Source organism: Carcharhinus amblyrhynchos, chromosome 5 (assembly GCF_965287045.1).
Source record: "Carcharhinus amblyrhynchos chromosome 5, sCarAmb.v2.hapA, whole genome shotgun sequence".
Lineage (NCBI taxonomy): Eukaryota > Metazoa > Chordata > Chondrichthyes > Carcharhiniformes > Carcharhinidae > Carcharhinus > Carcharhinus amblyrhynchos.
The window spans coordinates 102256070-102280987 of record NC_137328.1 but is presented as its reverse complement, the minus strand read 5'-3'; the positions used below and the strand labels follow the sequence as shown (position 1 = coordinate 102280987).

The window sequence follows — 24918 nt, the reverse complement described above, 5'->3', positions numbered from 1 at the left end:
TCATTCTTCTCACTCTCCTAAGTGTGCGAGCACTGAGCCAAGATTGACACCTTAAACAGTTTGCAAGCTGGAGTTGAAATTTTCAGTGTACAATGTGTAGAATGAATTTGCATGAAGCACTTGTTACATTACAACCTGCAATCAATATGACCTTTCAAACATGTTCAACTCTTACGTAAAAGGTGTCAAGAGCAATTTAATTCTCTACATGTCTACATGGAAACTTTTCCATGCTGACAGTGAGTACTTATTCTATGATGCTTTGCCAGAGTTGTGGAGAGAAAATTAAAGGAAGAACTTAATTTCAGAAGTAGACCTGATGGCTGGTCAAGTTAATTCTGTAAGCTAGTGGTTATTTCTGTATTTCTGCTAGTAACACAACACAACTGGAGCTGTTGGGGGAAATATCATTAAACAGTAAAACAATATGAAAATAGTTGAGTTGATTGGGGAGGGGGTTGCTGGAATGTTGGGGGAGCAAACGAAAGGTGTTACAGGCAATGTTTCCACTACAGTACTAAAATTCTGAAATTTAAGATTTGATTATAGAAATCTTTTTAGTAGTTAACCTAATCTATAGCATTCTTGATGTAGACTGCACAATAAGCTGACTTACTGATTTCTTTATGCAGTTTTTGGTTTTAAACTCAATCTCTAATCTGGTTTTTGCTAGAACAGTGAATGATGTTCTACAGCACATCATTGATTTGCATTAGTATAGTCAGTGACAATACTGAAATATGCTGTTCTACCATCATGCATGCACTGACTCCTTGAAAGGAGTCATTAGTCTCACCCTGCTTTCTCCCATAGTCCTGCAAGTTTTTCTCTTTGTTAAATATCCAGTTCCCTCTTGGTAATTGACTGTATTGAATCTGCTTCTACCACTCTTTTTCAGACAAGGTGCTCTGTGTAATTTTTAAACCAGGAAAATAGAATAATCTTCCCTATGGCTCTTTCATTGGTTATCTTAAATCCATGCCACCTAAGAATCCTGGAAATCCCTACACATTTTCTTGTAATAAACTAAAATACAATGGCTGTACCTTTCTTGAATTTCATTGATATGGAAATATTTTTCCTCCTTGTGATCTATTCTGCATAAAAGTGGGTGAGTTGTTATCTCAAGAGATAAACACCTTAGCAGCATCTCAGTAGCACAGATAAATGCTAGAGTCAAGATTGAATAACTGGGTGCCTAGGCTGCCATGTTTTCCTTGGTTTGGCCAAGCACCAACATTTGACTGTCTATACACTGATAGATGACAGGGATCTTAAGTTTGACCTGATGAGAACAGCCATACAACTCAATTTTTTTTTGTATTTGAGCTGTTAACGTAGGTGAGGTGGTGATTAGGTTAAATTCATCTCCAAAGACTTTGTCGCATGAAGAAATTTCCCATGTGCACAGATTGTGGAGGATTTGCATCTTGCCTTGACTGATGTAAAGGTACATGAAGCATGATCAGAGTATCAAGTCATGTAGAGATCACACTTCTACCTGGAGCATAATATTAATTGGGTTTTGATATTCCTGTTCACACATTGGTATATGTCAAGTTTTTCTTCCCAAGGATTAGAATACATCCAGTTGTCAATAAGTGTTATCATTGAATCATTTAATAACTTGTGAATAGAGAATTAAAAGGTTAATTGACTCAGTCCCTCCCAATTGAATTTTTCCCTTGACCTTCGCTCTCCATGAAAACAATACCACTTTCTCAAATCTGTCTTTCAACCTATACTTTTTTGATTCTAAATATACACACTATACTAGTTGTTTGGTCTGCAATTGCTACTGCTGTGTAATAACTTCACTAAATTGGACAGATGTTTTCTGCTTATAAACAAACACAATCATTCTCTTGCAGTTTTGTCTAACATGAATAGTGTTCAACAACTCCATAAAATATAACCAGAATAAAGCTTAAATTATTCATTGCTTTTTGGTTCACACATCAGAGTTCCACTAAATGCATCAATATTAAGAAGCATGCTGAAGTTTGAGCTCCAATTTATTGCAGAATCACAATATTATTATGGCACAGGAGCAGGCCTCCAAATGAGCATTTCACTTATTGCCATTCTCCTGTAACCCTGCACCTTCCTGAATGCCTTAAAATCATCTCCACCACACTCCCTGGCAATGCATTCTAGACCCAAACCATTCGTGAGGAAATATTGCTTTTGCTGCTTCTCCCAATTACTTTGCATCTGTGCCTGTTCGTTTGTGATTCTTTAACAAGTGGGATGTTTCTCCCTGTCTACTTCTATCAAATCTCCTCTTGGCCTCCTTTTCTCCCAAGAAAGAGTCCCACTTCTGCAATCTAGCATCATAACTGAAGCTCCTCAGCTCTGGAACCATTTTTATAAACCTTCCATACACTTTCTCCAATGCCTTCACATACCTTCTAAAATGCAGCAACCAGAACTGTAATCAGTACTGCTACTCAGGTCTAACTAGTTATTATGTATGTACAACCTCTTGTATTCTCTGCTCCTTGTGATGTTAGTGTACCTTTTAAGAAATGTTTTTTAAAATCCTGTTCTCTACAGCTTTCCCAGCCTCAGCATCTGTCATTGTCGAGTTACCCGTAGAAGTCCTCTTATTGCTAGTTAAATGGGGTTATTTTTACTTTGGGATCTTTTAGGACCTTGCATTGTTAGGAGGAAGGTTAGGTGTTTTGGACAGTTTCTTTTTCCTAATGAATGTAATGTTTCACTTTCTGTTTGACTGGCAGCAGTTTCCATTTTAGAAGGGACATAAACCTGAAAAGTGTTTCTCTGTCCCTGGTGTTTAGAAATTCTGGTTACCTAAAAATAAGATTCCTGGAGAATCTGCTGTTGGTGGCTTGACCGGAATGTCTCCCTGGTGTTCTGGGAAGCTATCCTGACACCAGGCCTGTCTGTGTACGTCAATAGAACTGCAGCATTCATTCCAAAGAATTCAGTCGCATTAGTCTTTGCTCTGTTAAACCTGTGGAAAGGGTTTTTTAAGGGAAGTTTTGTTTGGAACATTTTAGATATTAAGAGTTGTACATAATCATGGTGGTTTTGTTATTGAGAAGTTATTGTTAATTTTCTTTCTATACATGTTAACTATATTAAATAAAGTGCTCCCCAGTGGGTTATTTGAATCGTACTGAAGGTGAAACATATCACGCTTAACTAGCCACATTTAGAGTGCAAAACTCATGATCCAGGTGGGCTTCATTAAACTCTTTTGGACTCGGACCCAAATTGTAACACCCTATTAATAAAGGCAAGGGTACTTTGTTTTATTAACTGCTCTCAACCTATCCTGCCACTGTCAATGACTCTCGCACATGTACACATCTGCTTCTGCACTCCCTTGAGAGTAGTACCCTTTATTTTCTGTTTCTCCATGTTCTTAACAAAATGTATCACCCTGCATAGCATTTCATCTGCACCAAACTACTCATCTGACCAATTTGTCTGTCTCCTTTTTGAAGTTCTATAGGGTCCTTCTCACAATCTCTATCATCTGCAAATTTTGAAATTGTCCTAGATTGCTTCAGCTCAGATCATTTGCATTCCAATGCCTTAAGTTTGTGAGGGGGTCAGTCCTTGCTTTGAAATATTACAGGTTTGGTAATGTCTGGAAAAATAACAAGTAATTCTTTTGTACTAAATTACAAATTGGACTATTTTGTACCTCATTTTACAGGTGGCAGAGCATTCTAGTGTATATTTGTTTAGATTAAATAACCCTATCAGTGAAATAATTAATATTTGCAGTAAATTTTTCTATCTAACTCAAGTAGGTAAGATGAGAATTTATCTAGCTTTCAGTATTTAATGTAGGAAATTTCCCTTTTTAAAAAATGTTCATTTTTTTTAAAAAAAACAAATGTTGACTTGCAGAATCTTGTCAGGTGGTTTTTGGATTGAAGAAACCAGTACTTCAGATTTCAAGTGTCATAGTTTGTATTCAATTCAGAGGGAAGCTTAAAAACTTGAAATGATGGTTTTGCAAAGAAATGCCAAGAACACTTCAAGGAACGAATTACTACTTGGAGTGCAGCTCTACTTTATAAAGGTCAATACTGCAACCATTTTGGGCAGAGTAAGAATTTACAAACAGTGGTAGATTAGTTGATTTAGTTTTCCATGATTACTGCAATGATTACACTTAAAGTGCTTTTGTGATTGTACAGTACTTTGAGACATTCTGTGGTCATAAAGTGCAAGTCCTTTTCGTCTACCTTTGTGGCAGTTGAAGAAAAATTTAGCCAAGGCACCAGAGGAGTGTTCTGTTACAGATGCCATTTCATCATTGACTGGAACTGCTAGAACAAGCAGAGCAAATGGGCCAAAAGAGGATGAGATGTCTCATTTGAAGAAGAGCACTATTGCAATAATGCAGCACTATTGCATTAGTTCATCAGGCTACATTATATCCAGTAGCTGTAGATTTGCAAACCTTTGGTAACCTGTTTTCAGAAGTGATGATGCATCTCAGCAGGAATATTATGTACAGTTCTGGGTAGCCCACTCTTAGAAGGATGTGAACACACTGGAGAAGTGCAGAATAGGTTTGCAAGAATGGTTCGAGGGTCAGAAACTTCAATTATGATAATTTGGAGAGGTTGGGACTGTTCCTTTGGAGACAAGGTGGCTAAGAAGCGGTTTGATATAGATTTTCAAAATCATGAGGGGACTGGACAGAGTAGATAGGGGGAAATCTGTTCTCAATTGCTTCAAACCAAAATAGATAAAAAGGGCTTGCATGACCACCACATTGTAAAAGGATCAACAATGGGGGGGACACATTTAAAGTGATTTCCAAAAGATGTAAATGTGATATGAGAAATTTTTTCTCAATTGGTTTGAATCAGGAATGCACTGCCTGGGAGTATGGTGGAGGTAAGCTCAATCCAGGCATTCGAAGTCATTAGCAACATTGTGTACGGGGGAATAGCAGTAAGTTGATTCTCAGTTTTGAGGGTGGATGCAGACACGAATGGTTTTCATCTGTGGTAACAATACTGTAATACCAAGTGAGCCAAGTTTTGCTAAGTAATTTTATAATTGAGTTAAACTTTTCTTGAAATATTTGAGTCTTGTGAGATTTTGAATACAACATACCCAATTTTAAAAAGTGTTTTTCTTCAGATGCACAGTATTCTTCCCTTTTCTTGCAGAAGGTACACTTCTATTTGCCAGTGCAAATCTTAATGTATTACTACATGCTAAGTATAAAGCTAAAGAATCACATTTCAGATTGCTTGACTAATTACATTGCAGTATTCCCAATAGAATTGTTTTGTGGGGACTGAATATTGACATTTCTAATACATGTGAATTGGAAGCCTGTTGTAGCACAGGTGGAAATGATCTAAAATGGTTTAGACTATTGGCAACACAAGTGTTTATTTTAGTGCTCTACCTAGTGAGGTAGTTTAGGGAAATACTATTGTGTAGTTTAGTTGATTTTGAATAATAATACCATACTTGAGACTGAGCAACTTTTAGTTCACATTAAACGTTTCTCAGTGCTAATTTGCACTATCTGATTGGTAAACTTGTGAAGCTGCACCAATTTAGTTGTGCTGTTGAATTTCAGCATTTGTGACAGCTAGCAGAAGTTTTTTTTGAAGAATAGTTTAACAACTATGAAAACAGCTTTCACATGGGAATGTCAGAACTGTTGGGGTGGGATTTTACAGCCTTGTTTGGGTGAGACTGGAAATTCTGCCCTCAGATCAATCAAGATTTTCACTGTCAGATCTTTGCCCGCAGTGATTCGATGATGGGCAAGGTGGTAGAGTTCTGGCTTTGATTTCCTCCTTGAGCCCCTATTTTTTTAGATGGAAGTACACTGTCAGGGAATGGTGGTTTGCTGCTGAGGTTGATATGAATGATAAGCCCACTTCACAGAACGGAAGCCTTCAAGAGCAGGTATGCGCATTGTGAGGGAAGTGTAACAGAGTCCGTGGTTGTGAAGAGGATCCCAGTCACAGGTAGAACCTTATGGTGGGGGATGATAAAGTTACAGATTCTTGTGGCTTTGGAAATGGGTGGTTTATTGGGTTGCTTGGCCCTGGGGGAGGGGGGGGGGCAAAAAGCACTCCTCTTGTCCACAAGCAATGTTGTACAGACATATTATCTCATGGACTCAATCCTAACAGACGCAAGAATGTTTGAGTTTTCCTGCGGCCTGGAAAAATTAGCTGCCTGTGGTTAAAGAATAGCTTAAAATGAAGGCATGTAGTCTTATTATGGTAGTGTCTCTATTCCAACATCATTAAAACTGGAAATGGGCATGTTCAGTTTAATCTCTGACACTATCCTAACCAACCTTTTTTGTGTAGAGATTTATCACTTTGAGAAGAGTACACTGGTAGTAAATAGATTGGGGGGGGGAGAAAAGAGATGTTGCTGAAGCTTTTCATATTATTTCTTTTGGTGAGTACAATAATATGGAGATGCTGGCGTTGGACTGGGATAGGCACAATAAGAAGTCTTGACACCAAGTTAAAGTCCAACAGGTTTATTTGGTAGCACAAGCTTTCAGAGCACTGCCCCTTCATCAGGAGAATGAAGAGTTGGATTCACAAACAGGGCATACGTAGGGCACAGACTCAATTTACAAGATAATGATTGGTATGCAAGCCTTACCTGGTAATCAGGCCTTTACAGGTGCAGACAATAGTAGTGTAGAGAAGGTTAAGCACAGGTTAGAGAGGTGTAAATTGTCTCCAGCCAGGACAGTTACTAAGACCTTGCAAGCCCAGGCAAGTTATGGAGGTTACACATAAAAGAAACAAGAGTGATCATTTGAAATTGGGCATTTATCCTACAGGAGAAAGCGGTGCTGACTCTTTGGCAAGTTAACTCTAGCTGAGGCTGTGCCATATAGAAAGCAAGTTTTTTATAATAGAATCATAGAATCTACAGTGCAGAAGGAGGCCATTTGGCCCAACGAGCCTGCACCAACAACAATCCCACCCAGGTCCTGTCATATCCCTAATAACCCCACATGTTTACCACCCTAATCCCACTGACATTAAGGAGAATTTAGCATGGCCAGCCAACGTAATCTGCCCACATTTGGACTATGGGAGGAAACCAGAGCACCCAGAGGAAACCCATACAGATGTGGAGAGAATATGCAAGAACCCAGGTGCCTGGTGCTGAGGCAGCAGTGCTAACCACTGTGCCACCATACTGCCTCATAATTACTTGCAAAACCCAAAACCAAACTTCTTCTGTTAGATGTGATTCTGGGGTTGGGAAGCACTTGACTGTACTCAAGGCCACACCAAATTTATGATCGGTCAAGCTCATAGCATGGCTTATTTATGCTTGCTAAAAGTGACTTAAAATGAACATGTTCACTGCTTTGTGCTGTAGGAAAGTATTACCTGGAAGCAAAGTACAACGCAGACTTTTTCTTCCAAAGTTCTGTGAAATGTTTGCAGGTGGTCAGGAAGGCGAATGGGATGCTGGCCTTCATAGCGAGGGGGATTGAATATAAAAGTAGGGAGGTCTTGCTGCAGCTGTATAGGGCATTGGTGAGGCCGCAGCTGGAGTACTGTGTGCAGTTTTGGGCGCTGCACCTGCGCAGATATTTTGGCCTTGGAGGGAGTGCAGAGGAGGCTTACTAGGCTGATACCGGAGTTGAGGGGGTTGAGCTATGAGGAGAGGCTGAATAAACTGGGCTTGTACTCGTTAGAGTTTAGAAGAATGAGGGGAGATCTCATTGAGACGTATAAGATGATGAATGGGATGGATAGGATAGAGGTGGAGAGACTCTTCCTGCTCAAAAAAGACAGTAGGACTAGGGGGCACAGCCTCAAGACAAAAGGGGGGCGGTTTAGAACGGAGTTGAGGAGGAACTTCTTCACTCAAAGGGTGGTGAATCTCTGGAATTCTCTGCCCGTTGAAGTGGTGGAGGCTGCCTCGCTAAATATTTTTAAGACGTGGGTTGATGGGTTTTTGATGAGAGGGGATTAAGGGTTATGGGGAGAAAGCGAGAAAGTGGAGCTGAGCAGCGACAGATCAGCCATGATCTTATTGAATGGCAGGGCAGGCTCGAAGGGCTAGATGGCCTACTCCTGCTCCTATTTCTTATGTTCTTATGTGATTGAGCTAGAGGGACAAAATGCTGCTGCTTTTAAAGCTTTGTCCCTTAACTGAGTGGAATCTGCTTTGTGAGATATGATGCACCAATGTCCTATTGAGTTATGCTACTCAATTGTCTGAGATGCCTGTTGCCTACCAAACAAGGGCTGCTCTTGTTTGCCTGATAACAAGCTAGTTCCTGCCTCTCTCAACTGGGTTCTTGGCCTGCATTTGGATTGTTTGATCCTTCAGTGTACTGGATTCAACTTTGAACAAGTAGCAATAGAAAGGGAAAAAACTTGCATTTCTATAATTTTTAATACCTGTAGGCACTTACAAAGCACTTCAGTTAATGAAGTGTTGTAACTGTTTACAAATACAATCCTGACTGTCAATTTGCAAAGAGAAGGACACCACAAGTAACAATAGAATAACTGACTTGTTTGAACAGGTAAATTTGACAACTGTAAAATGTGCCCCCTAAACATTGCAGTACTGCACAACATCAATGCAGCTTGTGTGCTCAAAGTCATGAATTCAAGATCCATTTCTGGGCTTGACAGTGCGAATGCTAACACTTTTTGGCTTTTAAGTTCCATAGAATCATGATGGAGCAGAAGAGGCCATTTAGCCCATTGGGTTTATACCTACATTCAAACATCCCATCCAGAATTCCATATATTCACCCTATTAATTGTTCTAACCTACATGTCTTGGAACACTAAGGTGCAATTTAGCATGGTCAATCCTCCTAACTTCCACATCTTTGGAGTGTGGAAGGAAACTGACACATCTAAGGAAACCCGCAGATACAAAAGATTGTGCAATCTCCACACAGTCACCCAAGGAATTGAACCCAGGTTCCTGGTGCTCTGTGAGACAGATGTGCTAACCACTGTGCCACACTGCTATCCTTGCAGTCCTCATTTTTTGTGAGCCTGAAGTGAAATTTTAAGCAGGGAAATGTTGAATCGCATGCTGCTTTGCCAGCAACTGTTCAGAATGGGATTTTCAATAATTGATATAATTCAACCTTGGTTCATGAACATAAGGAGAATAATTTTTCCTTAAACCATAATCAATTGAATTTTTTCTGTTCTAAAGGAAAATTTGGCCAAAGTTTAAATTTACTTTTAATGTTTGTCATAACGGCTGAATTGGCTATTAAATTCAAATTTTGATATTACAGTATTTGATTTTGAGCCTATCAGATAAATTGACTTAGCTGATCTCCCATATGTAGTGAAGTGGGGAGTGCTGCTGTTGGCTTCAGTTCCAGGAATAGGAAAGCAGAAGAACAATCCAGTAATTCCTGCTGCACAGTACCAAATGTGAATGTTGGGTGAGAACCTGATTGAGCTTGGCTGTTTTGTTAACTTGTGGATGATTGCCACTTGATACTTGGATGGGGAATTTAGCAGGACAGCAGTGTTTGACTCGCGGCTTGTGGTGAAAAGTAAGAACATGGACTTGGCGATCCAACTGGCCCACTCCCATAGTGTAACATTTAATTACTCCTGATTCACAAATAGAGACATTTTTTGGACAAGTTACAGGATGGCAGCTGGAGTAAACATCTTCTGACAAGGAAAGAACATTCTAGGATACAAAATTGGCTTGATGACAGAAGCCAGAGGTGGTTGTAGAGGGTTGTTTTTCTAACTGGAGGCTTGTGACCAGTGGTGTGCCTTGGGGATTGGTGCTAGGTCCACTGTTTGTCATTTTATATTAATGATTTGGATGAGAATTTAGGAGGCATGGTTAGTAAGTTTAGCAATGCCACCAAGAAGGTTATCTAGGATTGCAACGGGATCTTGATCGATTGGGCCAGTGGGCTGACGAATGACAGATAAAGTTCAGTTTAGCCAAATGTGAGGTGATGCATTTTGGCAGATCAAACCAGGGCAGGACTTGCTCAGTTAATGGTAGGGCACTGGGGAGAGTTGTAGAACAAAGATCTAGGGGTACATGTTCATAGCTCATTGAAGTGGAGTCACAGGTGAACAGGTTGATGAAGGTATTCAGCATGCTTGATCAGTCAATGTTGAACACAAGAGTAGGGAAGTCGTGTTAAAATTGTACATGATGATGGTAAGGCCACTTGGAATACTGTGTACACTTCTGGTCACCTAATTATAGAAAGGATATTATTAAACTAGAAAGAGTGCAGAAAAGATTTACTAGGATGCTACCAGGACTTGATGGTTTGAGTCATAAGAACAGGCTGAATAGAATGGGACTTTTTTCTCTGGAGGCTTAGGGGTGATCTTATAGAGCTCTATAAAATAATGAGGGGCATAGATCAGCTAGATTGTCTATCTTTCCCAAAGGTGGGGGAGTCAAAGTAGAGGGCATAGGTTTACGGAGAGAAATACAAAAGGGTTCAGAAGGGCAGTTTTTTTTCAGGGTGGTGAGTGTCTGAAGTGAGCTGCCAGAGGTAATAGTTGAGGCAGGTATAATTTTTGTCTTTCAAAAAGCATTTAGACAGTTGCATGGGTAAAATGGGTATAAAGGAATTTGGGCCAAATGTGGGCAATTTGGGACTAAATGGTTTTAAAACTGAGCAACATGGACAAAGAACAGAAAATTACAGCACAAGAACAGGCCTTTCAGCCCTCCAAGCTTGCACTGACCACACGACCCGACTTAACTAAAATCCCCCAACCCTTCTGGGACCACATTCCTCCATTCCCGTCCTAGTCATGTATTTGTCAAGACGCCTCTTAAAGGTCACTATCATATCTGCTTCCACTACTTGCCCCAGCAGCAAGTTCCAAGCACCCTCTGTTTTTAAAAAAAATCCTCATACATCTCCTTTAAAACTTGCCCCTCACACCTTAAACCTATGCCCCCTAGTAATTGACTCTTCCACCTAAGGAAAAAAGCTTCTGACTATCCACTCTGTCCATGCCTCATCTTGTAAACTTCTATCAGGTGTCCCCTCAATCTGTCATTCCAGTCAGAGCAAACCAAGTTTCTCCAACCTCTCCTTTTATAGTTAATGCTCTCCATACCAGGCAACAAGCTGGTAAATGTTTTCTGTACCCCCTCCAAAGCCTCCACATTCTTCTGGTAGCGTAGTGACCAGAATTGAACACTCTATTCCAAGTGCGGCCTAACTGAGGTTCTATAAAGCTGCAACATACTTGCCAATTTTTAAACTCGGTGCTCTGGGCAGTGAAGGCAAGCATGCTGTATGCTGTCTTGACTATCTTCTCCACCTGTGTTGCCACTTTCAGGGACCTGTGTATCTATAAACTCAGATCCCTTAGCCTATCAATACCATTAAGAGTTCTGCCATTTACTCTATATTTCCCATCTGTATTAGAATTTGCAAAATGCATTACCTCGCATTTGTCCAGATTAAACTCCATCTGCCATCTCTACCCAAGTGTCTAAACAATCTATATCCTCCTGTATCCTCTGATGGTCCTCATCACTATCTGCAAATCCACCAACTTTTGTAACATCAGCAAACTTTCCTCCAAATCATTTAAGCGAAGATGTCAGCACTGATCCCTGAGGAACACTACTTGTCACAGCCCTCCATTCAGAAATGCACCCTTCCACTGCTTCCCTCCGTCTTCTTTGATAAAGCCAGTTCTGTATCCACCTTGCCAGCTCATCTGATCCCATGTGACTTCACGTTCTGTACCAGCCTACCATGAGGGACCTTATCAAAGGCCTTAATGAAGTCCATATAGACAGCATCCACTACCCTACCCTCATCAACTACCTTCGTCACTTCATCGAAAAACTCGATCAAGTTAGTGAGACATGACCTCCCCTTCACAAAACCCTGTTTCCTCTTGCCAATACGTCCATTTATTCCCAATTGGAAGTAAATCCTGTCTCAAAGAATTCTCTCCGGTAATTTCCCTACCACTGATATAAGGCTTACCAGCCTGTAATTTCCTGGATTTTTCTTGCTACCCTTAAACAAAGGAACAACATTGGCTATTCTCCAAACCTCTGGGGTCTCCCCTGTAGCCAGTGAGGATACAAAGATTTTTCTCGCAGCTCCAGCAATTTCCTCCCTTGCCTTTCTGTATTCTGGGGTATATTCCAGATCTTGGGGACTTGTTTACCTCAAGAACCCCAATACTACCTTTTTATCTCAACATGACTCAAACTGGGGGCATGAACAAGCTGTGCTGAAGGGCCTGTTTTCATGCTGTAAACATCTGATTATGATGTACCTTGTTGTGGCCAGATAAGGCATGGTTTAATTTCCCCTCAACTTTTTGGTTGCATGTCTGCTTTGCTCTGTTTTCTTGGTGCAGATCAGCTGCAGCTTTTGGGTGGAGGGAAAGGAGATGGATGATAGGACCAAGTTGATTCAGTTGCTGATGCTCATCATCCTTTCTAACAAGTGTAAGTGGGTTTGGTGGAGCCAGAGGTCAGTCATTGCACACTCCCAGCCCCTACTCCCCAAGCCAAAAATAGCGTGGGAGATTTCCAAGTATGAAAAGCCAACACATTTAGTGATTTCTTAAATAAAAAAATAAACTAAGACAAATGGAGTAATGAAACCTTCAACTTGCAAAATGATTTGATTCCAGTCAAATACAGCCTTGAGCATTATGATTGCTATTATGCATATTTTTAGAAGCAAAGGTAATCCTTATTTCTAATTAATTATTAATTAAATCAAATGTGAACTTTACAGCTTTCATATCCCAAGTGATATTTGGATTTCAATCATACACTGGAAGACGATAACTAGCAACAGTTAAATAAAATAATTTGACTTGCCTCATCCAGGCTGTCTTTTTGGAAGTTCCAATAGCTTTTATTTAATGCTGCCTTCTGTCTGAATATGAAATCTGTCATTCTGCCCTGACTGCTCTAACTGCACTAGATCAGTCTCGAGTCCCATTTTAACCTGCTGGCAAAAACCTAATGCTTGTGTCTAATATGTGATTCATAGGAACATAAGAAATAGGAGCAGGAGTAGGCCATCTAGCCCTTCGAGCCTGCCCCGCCATTCAATAAGATCATGGCTGATCTGTCGTGGCTCAGTTCCACCTTCCCGCCCTCTCCCCATAACCCTTAATCCCCTCTCTTATCAAAAACCCATCAACCCGCGTCTTAAAAATATTTAGCGAGGCAGCCTCCACCACTTCAACGGGCAGAGAATTCCAGAGATTCACCACCCTTTGAGTGAAGAAGTTCCTCCTCAACTCTGTTCTAAACCGCCCCCCCCCCCCCCCTTATCTTGAGGCTGTACCCCCTAGTCCTACTGTCTTTTTTGAGCAGGAAGAGTCTCTCCACCTCTATCCTACCCATCCCATTCATCATCTTATACGTCTCAATGAGATCTCCCCTCATTCTTCTAAACTCCAACGAGTACAAGCCTAGTTTATTCAGCTTCTCCTCATAGTTCAACCCCCTCAACTCCGGTATCAGCCTAGTAAACCTCCTCTGCACTCCCTCCAAGGCCAAAATATCTTTGCGCAGGTGCGGCGCCCAAAACTGCACACAGTACTCCAGCTGTGGCCTCACCAATGCCCTATACAGCTGCAGCAAGACCTCCCTACTTTTATATTCAATCCCCCTTGCTATGAAGGCCAGCATCCCATTCGCCTTCCTGACCACCTGCTGCACATGCAAGCTGGGTTTTTGCGACTCATGCACAAGGACCCCGAGGTCCCTCTGCACCGTTGCCTGCTGCAGTTTTTCGGCACGTAAGTAATAGTCCTTCCTACCATTATTCCTACCAAAGTGGACCACCTCACACTTGCCAACATTAAATTCCATTTGCCATTTCCTGGCCCATTTGCCCAGCCTATCTAGATCCTTCTGCAGACTCCCCACACCCTCGGCGCAATTTGCCGTTCCCCCAATCTTGGTGTCATCAGCAAATTTTGACACCCTACACTCGGTTCCCTCCTCCAGATCATCTATATAAACGGTAAAAAGCTGAGGCCCCAGCACCGACCCCTGGGGCACTCCACTAGTCACCATCCGCCAATCCGAATAGCACCCGTTGACCCCCACTCTCTGCCTCCTATTTGACAACCAATCCTCTATCCACGCTAACACCCTACCCCCAACTCCATGTCCCTCGACCTTCTGCAATAACCTGTTGTGAGGTACTTTGTGAAACGCCTTCTGAAAACCCAGAAAGACCACATCCACCGGCTCTCCTCTATCCACTGCCCTAGACACATCCTCATAGAACTCCAGTAAATTTGTCAGACACGACTTCCCTTTAATGAAACCATGCTGCGTCCGCTCTATCAAGCAATTCCCTTCAAGATGCCTCGCAATTTCCTCCTTAATGACGGATTCTAACATTTTACCTACCACAGACGTTAAACTAACCGGCCTATAATTCCCCGCCTTTTGCCTGGCACCCTTCTTAAACAACGGCGTAACATTAGCCATTTTCCAATCTTCCGGCACTTCCCCGGAATCCAGCAACGTCTGGAAAATAACCACCAAGGCATCCACTATCACCTCCGCCATTTCTTTCAGAACCCTTGGATGCATTCCATCCGGTCCTGGCGACTTGTCCACAATCAGCCCCTCCAGTCTGTCGAGCACTGCCTCTCTAGTAACAGTAATGTCATTAAGACCCTCCAGTCCTACCACCTTTCCATCACTAACACCCGGCAAATTATTCACGTCCTCCTCCGTGAAGACAAACAAAAAAGATATTCAATACCTTAGCCATATCCCCATCCCCTACCACTAGGTCCCCTTTCTCATCCTCTAAAGGACCAACGTTCACCCTAGCCAGCCTCTTCCTTTTTATATATTTATAAAAACTCTTGCTATCCTTTTTTATATTAAGCGCTAGCCCAGCTTCATAGTTTCTCCTACCCTTCTTTATCAACTTCTTTGTCAATCTTTGTTGACATTTAAACCTCTCCCAATCCTCTTCTCGCCCACTACTCTTAGCTACTCTAAATTTCTCCGCTTTTAATTTAACACTTTCCTTCACCTCCTTCGTTATCCACGGCTTATTACCTCTTCTCCTACTGTCCTTTTTGACCATCGGAATAAATTTCCGCTGAGCACCAAGAAAGATCTCCTTAAAGATCCTCCACTGCTCCTCAGCAGACCCTCCCTCCAACACGCTCCCCCAGTCCACATTCGCCAATTCTTCTCTCATCCTACCGTACTCCCCTCTATTCAAACAAAGTACGCGTGTCCGGGAACCCACTTTCTCCTCCTCCATCTGCACCAGAAACTCCTCCATACAATGATCACTCTCCCCAAGAGGATCCTTCACTGCAAGGTCCCTAATTCTACCCGCCTCATTACATAGCACGAGATCCAAGATAGCTCTCTCCCTTGTCGGCTCCAACACACACTGTTCCAGGAAACTATCCCGGCAGCATTCCAAGAACTCCTCCTCGAGCCCACCGTGTCCAACATGGGTCGACCAATCAATATTCATTATTATTGCAGACCAATTTTATTTAATATGGCAAATTAGAAAATGTCTTCCGTTTTGGCTACAATGGGTAATCAGCAAGTTTGTTTATAAGAAGACTGATTATTTTACTGAGTTTGGGTACCTGCAGAGTTTCTCCCATATTTAATTGGTCTTGCACACATGAAGTTTGAGTGATTTTGGAAGCATAAACTTAATGAAATCTATTTCTAAATTTGCATGCCTCGTATCCTGATTCTGTATTAAGGTATTGGATTTTTCTAACCTTCTGCATTACAGGAATTGGTTTCTTGCAGATAATCAGCTGGCTGTAAGTCTTTGCTATCAGTTATCCTATCAATTTTTGATAACCTTTCACTGTGTGATGCATCTGACCTAAAGAGCAGGGATTTACTTTGCAAATTCTCTACTCAGCAAAGTTGGTGTGAAGTAGTTAATTACTAACTCTTGGGCATTAGCATTGTAATCAATAATAGACTTTAACTGGTTATTTGAATAAAATTATTTGCCCTGGCCTTCCCACCAATAGCCAATTTAAATTGGGAGTTAGATTAGGTGATGTGGGATGTTCAGGTTATGTGCTAAATAAACATCATGAGCGCAGCATAATTTGCAGCCAGCTGTGAACTTTGGACAATTATACAGGAAATGAATTTGGTGAGAGCCAAAATCTAGAAACATTAACTATCCAGGATTATGTGGTCAAAAAGGTGGATCTGCAATTCATTTTCGTCTTTGACTTTCATGACCTTGGGATATCAAGCCTGTTGTAGCCGGGTATAGTCACTGTTGTAATAGAGAAAATGAGCATTTTTACTGACTGAAAAAGAAAATGGCATATGGAAATTTTTGAACAAATCCATTTCAGTTGCCAATACAATGGAGCAGTAATGTTCTAAACTTTCTGAGCAAGAACCAAGGAACTCTGCTAACAGCACAACAGTTAATGTTCAGATTAAAAATGATGTAATCAGTGAACAGTCTCAAGTTGCTGTGTGTTGTGCTGAACAAAATGAACATGTATGCTGTTGGAGAACCTGAAGTTAGGGCCATGTTTCTCAGTAGCAAAATTTCAATTGTTATTTATCTGTCCAGTTTTCATGTAGTTACTTCAAAGATATTGTATCGCTTCTCAATTTGCATATTGTAGATAACATTCAACTTAAAACTAATATCTAAATCTTCAAAAATGCAATCTGTCCAGAATTTACTCCTCTGGAAAAACTTGGCTGTTAAAATATTTGTGTACGTGCATTGTATTCAATTGTAGCTTATATGAATATAATGTGTTCTATGAATATATTGGAGAATTGTCCTTTTTCATTGCATTTCAACCTTTTCACTTGCTTGCTGGGTCAACATGTTAGGACTCTCTCCCTAAAAGCATCCCAAATGGGTGTGACCTGCACAATATGGACTGCAGCGGATTAAGGTTGGGCAATAAATCCTGGTTTAGCTAGAAGTACCAACATCACATGAAATGAAAAATTTATTGTAATTCTTGACCAATTACACTTTTTATCTCAAAAGGAAGATAAAGTCCATGCACAACACAATCTGTTACTAATGAGCAAATTAGCAGTAAACCTGAAAGAAGATGTACATTGAGTTGCAGATCTCAGCAGCTTGTTGGTTTGTGCCACTTACTAGTCTTAACAAATCTCTCCTGGAGCTGCAAGTTTTTTTTAAATAACTTGCTGCACTTGCACATTAATTGCCCATTAAACTTTGAGGCTGGTAAATAACCACAAGTGTCCTATTAATTAACTGGCATTACATAAGCAATCTCCCCAGTCCAAAGATGGAACAACTTGAATTAGTGTTTCATTCTGTAGTAAATTGTTTCTGGATATTTTAAAAATCTGAATTTAAAAAAAATTTTCTATCATGATCTAATCTATCTTTCTTATTTTATATTTAATTTGACTCCAATTCTCCCTCGTTCTTCACCAGAATAGGGTGAAAGGTCGTCAGGGGTAGGTGAGAATGTGGAATTGAGGTTAAAATCACATTGGACATGATCTTGAATGCTGGAGCAGGCTTGATCAAGTGGTCTACTCCTTCAAATTTCTGCGTTCATGTTCCTGTTTCTTTATATCACTATCAGCTTGTATCTGCAACAAGTTGTGGCACAAAATTGTATTCGTGTTGAAGCATGCAGGAAAATATCTAATGATGCATCCCATAAGATGCCCTGGTCTGGCAAGATTTAATCTATTAACTTTCAGCATTTATGGTTTTGTTGCTTACCACTGGGTAGTTCAGTGTTAATTCTCTATCCTGTGGGCTGCCCTTGGAAAGGCAGATAGTCATTCTGTTGGAGCATTCTTGCATTTCCTTTAATGCTGCTAAAGCTAGTATTTGGATCCAGTTCTCATCGATTGAGGACCATGTTTTAATTATTAACTTTATTCCCCCCAGAGTCAGCATTTTATCAGGAAAATTGACAGGAAAAATAGATGGCATTTGGAATACACCGTGTGCAGCACTAACAAGGATCTAGCAACAGATAGCTTTAGGTTATGTAATCAAATCCCCTAGCAGTTAGATATCTACCATGTGTGGGAGTTCATCTCAACAACAACAATGGGGATTCCACATTCAGCAGAAAACATCTAAGCAAACCGGGTTCTTAAATTTCTGACAGGATTTTTGATATTGCAACAGAAATATCAGAGCTCAGTAAACAGTTATTCATCCAATTCTGGGGTATGCAAGTTGTGTGGAGTGATCATGCAAACAAGATTAAACAATCAAAAAATTTGTTCAAATTAGTATGAGAAATATACTAACATCTCAAGATTTGGAATGGGAATCACTACAGGAAAGAATCATAGAATCCTACAGTGCAGGAGGCCATTCATCCCATTGAGTCTGCACCAACCACAATCCCACCCAGGCACTATCACCATAACCCCATTTACCCTAGCTAGTCTCCCTGACACAAAGGAGCAATTTAACATGACCAACCCATCTCACCTGCACATCTTTGGACTGGGAGGAAACCCATGTAGACCCAGGGAGAATGTCTGTGTGGAGTTTGCAGAGTGAACCGAACTTGGGTTCCTGACGCTGTGAGGTAGTAGTTCTTGCCATTGTTTTTCCCCAGCAGGAAACGAAGGAGAAGAATAAACTGTTATATAAAATATGGAGTTACTCAGTACTGGAAGAGAACTGAGGGGGGTAGGGGTGACAGGTCCAGCAGCACTTATGGAGAGAGGGACAGTTAACATGTCAAGTCCAATATGACTGTTCATATTGTACTCAAATGTTAACTCCACAGATGATGCTAGACCTGAGTTTTCCAGCATTTTCTGTTTTTGGGATCTGCAGTATTTTGCTTCCATGAAATATGGAAAGGGCTGGCGAGTATTACCTTCTGCCCTCTAGCAGTTAGATATCTATCATGTGTGGGAGCTCATCGCCACAACAACAATGGGGATTCCACATTCAGCAGAAAAAGTCAGCAATGACAAAACAATGCAGAATCTTTGATATTCATGCCGACAGGATTTTCTGGTCCTCGTTACCGTGAACATGAGACTTGAGCATCAAATTCTGTCCTGTTCTGCAGCAGGGCATGGATGGCCAGTAGAATCATGCCTATGATCATCTTTGCAAGACCATGTATCAACAGTGTTTCTTAATGACTATCCCATAACAGAACAAACAGCCAAAAGTAGTTACAGTCCCATCACTCAATCTTCAAATCTATCTTTATTGCCCTTTATAAGTTTTTTTTATTCTATTATCAGGACTACATCTCAGCGGGTCATTCCTGTTCTGTTCATCGTATAATATGTGGACAGAATATGGATACTAGTATACAACACTGACACAGCAGGGAAATCTCAAGGTCCAAAAGGCTTAAGTTGAAGCTTAAAGAACTCGGTGTACCATTGATTCTTAACTTTCTTATGCCAGTAAACAATTTTTGATTTGGTTATCTTTTTCTCTAAGTTGGGACAGAAAAAGCAGCTTTTCCCTTGCATTTTGCTCATCTTTCTAATAAGAGTGTGCAAACTAAATTTCTTTGTATCAAGTGCTGGGTGCAATTTTAGTAAGGTAGATGGGTTGAATAGGACAGCATTTTATCATGGGATGAGAGAGCAAAAAAATTGGCTTATTCTCTTCACCCTCCCCATTACAATTAACTATCAATAGTGCTTTGCACCTTGTAATTTGTACTGTAGTCATTTAAAATGCTAATCTTAATTTTATTGCTTGGTTAAGTGTTGCAATTACTGCAGTTGCCAATTAATATGCAAATTTTATGTAGAAATTCAGTGGCTGCTTGTACTATTTGCAACCTTACAAAGCCTTATTTGTTATGTAGTATTGCAGAGGCTAGGTTAACCCAGGTTCAGCTTTAGCTGTCTGCTCACCTATGTCTTGTCAACTAAAGCTGTCAATTTGGTTAATCCCATTTGTTCTTCCATCGCAAACAGTTTGATTACTGTGACTGTTGCCTTGCTCACTTGATTGGGCTATCTTATTTTGCTTTTTTCAAATGTTTCCTTTTGAAAACAATATTAATCTGGATTTATAGGCCAAAGGTTGCTTAAACCAAGATTTTTAATCCTTGTTAATTTAGCAGGAGTTATTGTTACTGTTGAATGGAAGAAATAGCAAATCTTGAGATTTCTACTTTAGGTACAAAATACAACAAAGCTATTGTGTTCAAGCAAGCAGTTTGCATCTAATCAATGTCAAATGCTATGCATATTCCTTAAAATGAAGCTGCTATTATCAGCAACATTCAAGTTCAATTATTGGAATCCAGAATCATCTTTATTGATCATTCTAACTCTTTGGTGTATAGAGAATTATAATCTTTTTACAACATGCACTCCATCTGCCAGTGGAGAGCTCTCCATATGTTGGATTGCTGGCTGATGTGGGTTGTTAGAAAGATCTTGTAGGATATGTTATTGCACCAAATATATAGTTATTCTTCAGGTCTTCAATTAATCCTGCATTTTAAAACTTTTTTGCATTTTTGTCCCTATCTTTCCCTTGTGCCCTTCTGCCCAGCCACCCCCCTCAAATCATTTGCTTTCTTTTTTTCTCTTGGTAACCCCTGCAGCTAAATGATTATTAAACAGTAGACACATCATCCCTGACTTCTAAATTGAACATTTCTCCTCTTGTAGAGCTTCAAAACCTTGCTTTTGTTGCATTTTCACGTTGAAATATTTGTGTTTAATGAAGTCTACTTAAAGCATCAAGCAGTTCAGTTCCACTGATGGTAATCTTTAGAATTCCCACTTGCTGAAATGGAATCGGAAGATGCTGTTGAAGTGTGAACATCAAAATAAACTAATTGAAAGTAGCTCTAAACTTTTTACTTGAAGCTGGAATTGATCTTCTAATTGGAAGAGGGTGCAGGAAAGTAGGATTGATAAATTATGCTCCACATGTGTTTAAAGATTTTTCTGGGGTTTTTTCATGAATTGAGCTTAAAATGTGATTTTTTTTTCCCATCATCTGGACTTGTTTCTGTGAGCACTTTCAGAAGCTTTGATTGCAATTCATTGAAATCATACGCTGCATTAGTTTAATTGATCAACATATGGTGTTAACTGCTTGCTTCCATTCCTGGTAACTTTGACCAATCACTTTTATGCATCCAGGACAAGTTGAGCCTCTTTACATTTTTAACACATTTGCTACAAGTTTTCTTTAAAAACCAGCTGTAATTTTCATCATGAAATGAAAGGGAAAGGCAAGTAGCACTTCTATTTTGAAATAGACTGGCTAAGTGATTGTAATGTCTTCAGGTTTTAGTTCTTTGATTCAGCATTTTAAAGGATATTAATGTTGAATGATGCATTGTACGTAGTGGTGGCATGTGACAACGTAACTGGAATGTTTCCTCAGGGGGGGAATAAAGCTGTGGATATGCATACAAAGTAGACCGTTTGGCCCACTCAAGCCTCCTCTACCACTTGATTAGATTGTGGCTAATCTGATTGTCTCAACTCTTACATGCCTGTTTACCCCCTATAACCTTTGACTCCCTTGTTAATCAATAGTCTTGCTAACTCAGTCCTAAAAATATTCAATGACCCTGCCTCCACTGCTCTTTGCAGAAAGAATTCCACGACCAATGAATCTTTAAGAGAAAAAAATTCTCATCTGTTTACCTCTAAAGTATTTCTCCCAGCTTTAGATACTCCCATAAGCAGAAAAAATTCCACCCTGTCAAGTCTCTTTTGGATCTTGCATGCTCCAATAAGATCACCTTTTTCTAAACTCCAATGAAAACGGGGTCAACCTTGCCTCAAGAAAACCCCCTTCATCCCAAGGAATCTATCAAGTGAACCTTCTCTGAACTGCTAATGTAATTTTACCTTTCCAGTAGGTAAACCAAAATTGTACACAGTACTCCAGGTGTTGCCTCATAAGGAGGGGAGATGAAGTAGAGGTAATGTAGAGGCAAATGTGAGGTTATCCACTTTGGCAGGAATAATAGTAGGAGGGACTACTACTTAAAGGGCGAAAAGCTGCAGCATGCTACGGTGCAGAGGGACCTGGGGGTCCTTGTGCATGAGTCGCAAAAACCCAGCCTACAGGTGCAGCAGGTGATCAGGAAGGCAAATGGGATGCTGGCCTTCACAGCGAGGGGGATTGAATATATAAGTAGGGAGGGCTTGCTGCAATGGTACAGGGCACTGGTGAGACCGCAGCTGGAGTACTGTGTGCAGTTTTGGTCGCCACACTTGTGCAAGGATATTTTGGCCTTGGGAGTGCAGAGGAGGTTCACTAGGCTGATACCGGAGTTGAGGGGGTTGAACTATGAAGAGAGGCTGAATAGACTGGGCTTGTACATGTTGCAGTTTAGAAGGATGAGGGGGGATCTTATTGAGACCCATAAGATGATGGGGATGGATAGGGTAGAGGTGGAGAGGTTCTTCCTGCTCAGAGGACAGCAGGACTAGAGGACACAGCCTCAAGATAAGGGAGGAACAGTTTAGAGCGGAGTTGAGGAGGAACTTCTTCACTCAGAGTGGTGAATCTCTGGAATTCTCTGTCCATTGAAGTGGAGGAGGCTACCTCACTAAATAAATTTAAGACGCAGGTAGATAGGTTTTTGGTAGGCAAGGGGATTAAGGATTATGGGGAGAAAGCGGGAAAGTGAAACTGAGCCACTTCAGATCAGCCATGATCTTATTGAATGGTGGGGCAGGCTCGAGGGGCTAGATGGCCTACTCCTATTTCTTATGTTATGTTCTTATGTTTACGTCACTGGACTCATAATTCAGAGGTCCAGGTTTAATGCTCTAGCTGGTGGAAGTTAAATTCAATAAAAATCTGGAATTGATCGTTAAGCTTGGAAATGGTGACTTTAATATAGATTGTTAAACCCCATCTAATGCCCTTTTTAGGAAGCAAATCTGACCCACGTGACGACTCATCCACAGTAATGTGATCTTATCTACCTTCTGAAACAGCCTAGCAAACCATTCAGTTCATGGGCAGTTAGGAATGGGTAACAAAAGCTGGCCTTGCACCAACACCCAGATTACAATAAAGAATAATTAAAGCAATGTCCTGTTGAACTGTAGCTATTTTTATATTCCATTCAACTGGCAATAAATGCCAACATTCCATTGGTCTTCCCCGATCACTTGCTGCACCTCCATTGTAACTTGGTTCATACACCAGGACACCCAGATCCCTCTTTGCCTCAGTTCTGCAATTTCTTTCCAATTAAATAGCATATAGCTTTTCTATTCTCACTGCCAAAGTGGGCATGTTAATATTTCCTCACTTTATACACCACATGCAAACTTTTTTGCCTATTTGCTTATCCCATATCTCTTTGCAGACTCTTTATTGTCCTCTTTGCAACCACTTCTACATAGCTTTGTCATCACATTCAACGATACATTTGGCCTCTTTTTAGGAAAGCAACCACACATTTGGTCCCTTCATTTAAGTCATTGACATTGTAAATAGTTGAGGCCCAGCAATGATTCTTGTGGCACTTTGCTAGTTATAGCTCGTCAACCTGAAAAAAGTCCTCATTAAACCTATTTTCTGCTGCTAATGTTAACCCCTACAGCATGAGTTCTTCTTTTGAGGTAATCTTTGACAACTTGGCAAATGCCACTTGGAAATCCAAGTACAGTACAAGGTTCCCGCTTTGTGTTCATTATTTCTTAGTTCCTCCAAGAACTCTAATTAAAATAGTCAAACATGATTTCACAAAACTGTGACCCTGCCTGATTGCATTAAGGTTTTCTAGTGCCCTGCTATTGCCGCCTTGGCTAACTGGCCTATAGTTTCCTGCTTTCGACCTTCTTTTGCTGAATGGAATCTAGGGAATTTTAGAAAATTGCATCCAATAAATCTATGTCTGTAGCCTCTTTGCAGAACATCAGGTCCTGGGAACTTGTCAATCTTTTTAGTTAGAATAGTTTTCTCAGCACTTTTTTTTTCCCCAGTAATTTGTCTTTTTTTCCCCTCCCTGCCCCATCCCCGTTGACCTCCTTGATTTACAATTATTTTTTGGGTGTTTTCTGTTTGCCTTCACTGTAGAAGAGACAAATCTGTTCAACACTTCTGCTATTTCCTCAGTTTCTAATATTAATTCCTCATTCTCACTTTCTTGAGGACCAACACTTCAGTTACTGTTTTCCTTTTCAAATACTCGTAGGAACATTCTTACTATTTTCTCACTAGCTTTCTCTCGCTCTAATTTCTCCTTTTTAAGTCATTCAAATAATGTTGTTATCCCAAGAATATCAGTCAAGTTTCAAATGCACTATTGTGCATTATTTCCAGTATGTGGTAATTTGATAAACAGAAACTTTTTAATTCCTCTGCATTGTCACGGCTGATCATTTCCGTATTGCAAGGTTTGGTATAATTTGTAAAGTGTGAAATCAAAATATTGTCAATCATCTTAGAACTTTTGTGATACAAGTTTGGGCCTCTGGAGTTTCATTCTGCATTTCTGGTAATTACAGCTTTTCTATATTGCTGCCATTTGTTACTATTGTATGGTTTTCTGATTTAAAGCATTGACATTTGTGTAACAAATTAAGTATAAATGATCTCCTGGACAGTGAACAGATTTTTGGATTTAATTTTGACTTGGCAGATCAATCCCTAAAATGTCAGAAATTTCATCCAACTGAGGTTTAACTGCCAACCAGTTGCAGGATTTTTGTTGCTTCTAGATGGAAATGCAGAAATTTTTGACAGCATTTTGTCCTAATTGGATTGTTTCCTCTTTGTTCTCTTTACTCTTCCCTTTATTCCCCAATGTTGGTCAGGAAATATTTTTTACATTGTGAAAGCAGAGCATTTGTAAGCATTGGTGTTGAAAAAAGTTACTGTACAAATGCAAGGGAAGGAGGGATTGCTAGGGTGGATTTGTATATTTAACAATCCAGCCTTTAGATTACATAGTTGGT

At 40.3% G+C, this 24918-nt stretch overlaps 1 protein-coding gene across 1 annotated transcript in view; it reads left to right on the top strand.

The window, feature by feature from the left end:
- The window catches only part of LOC145343247 (homer protein homolog 1-like), a 103891-nt gene that overhangs the window by 11447 nt on the left and 67526 nt on the right, over nt 1–24918 (top strand). The gene's annotated exons all lie outside the window — the stretch shown is intronic.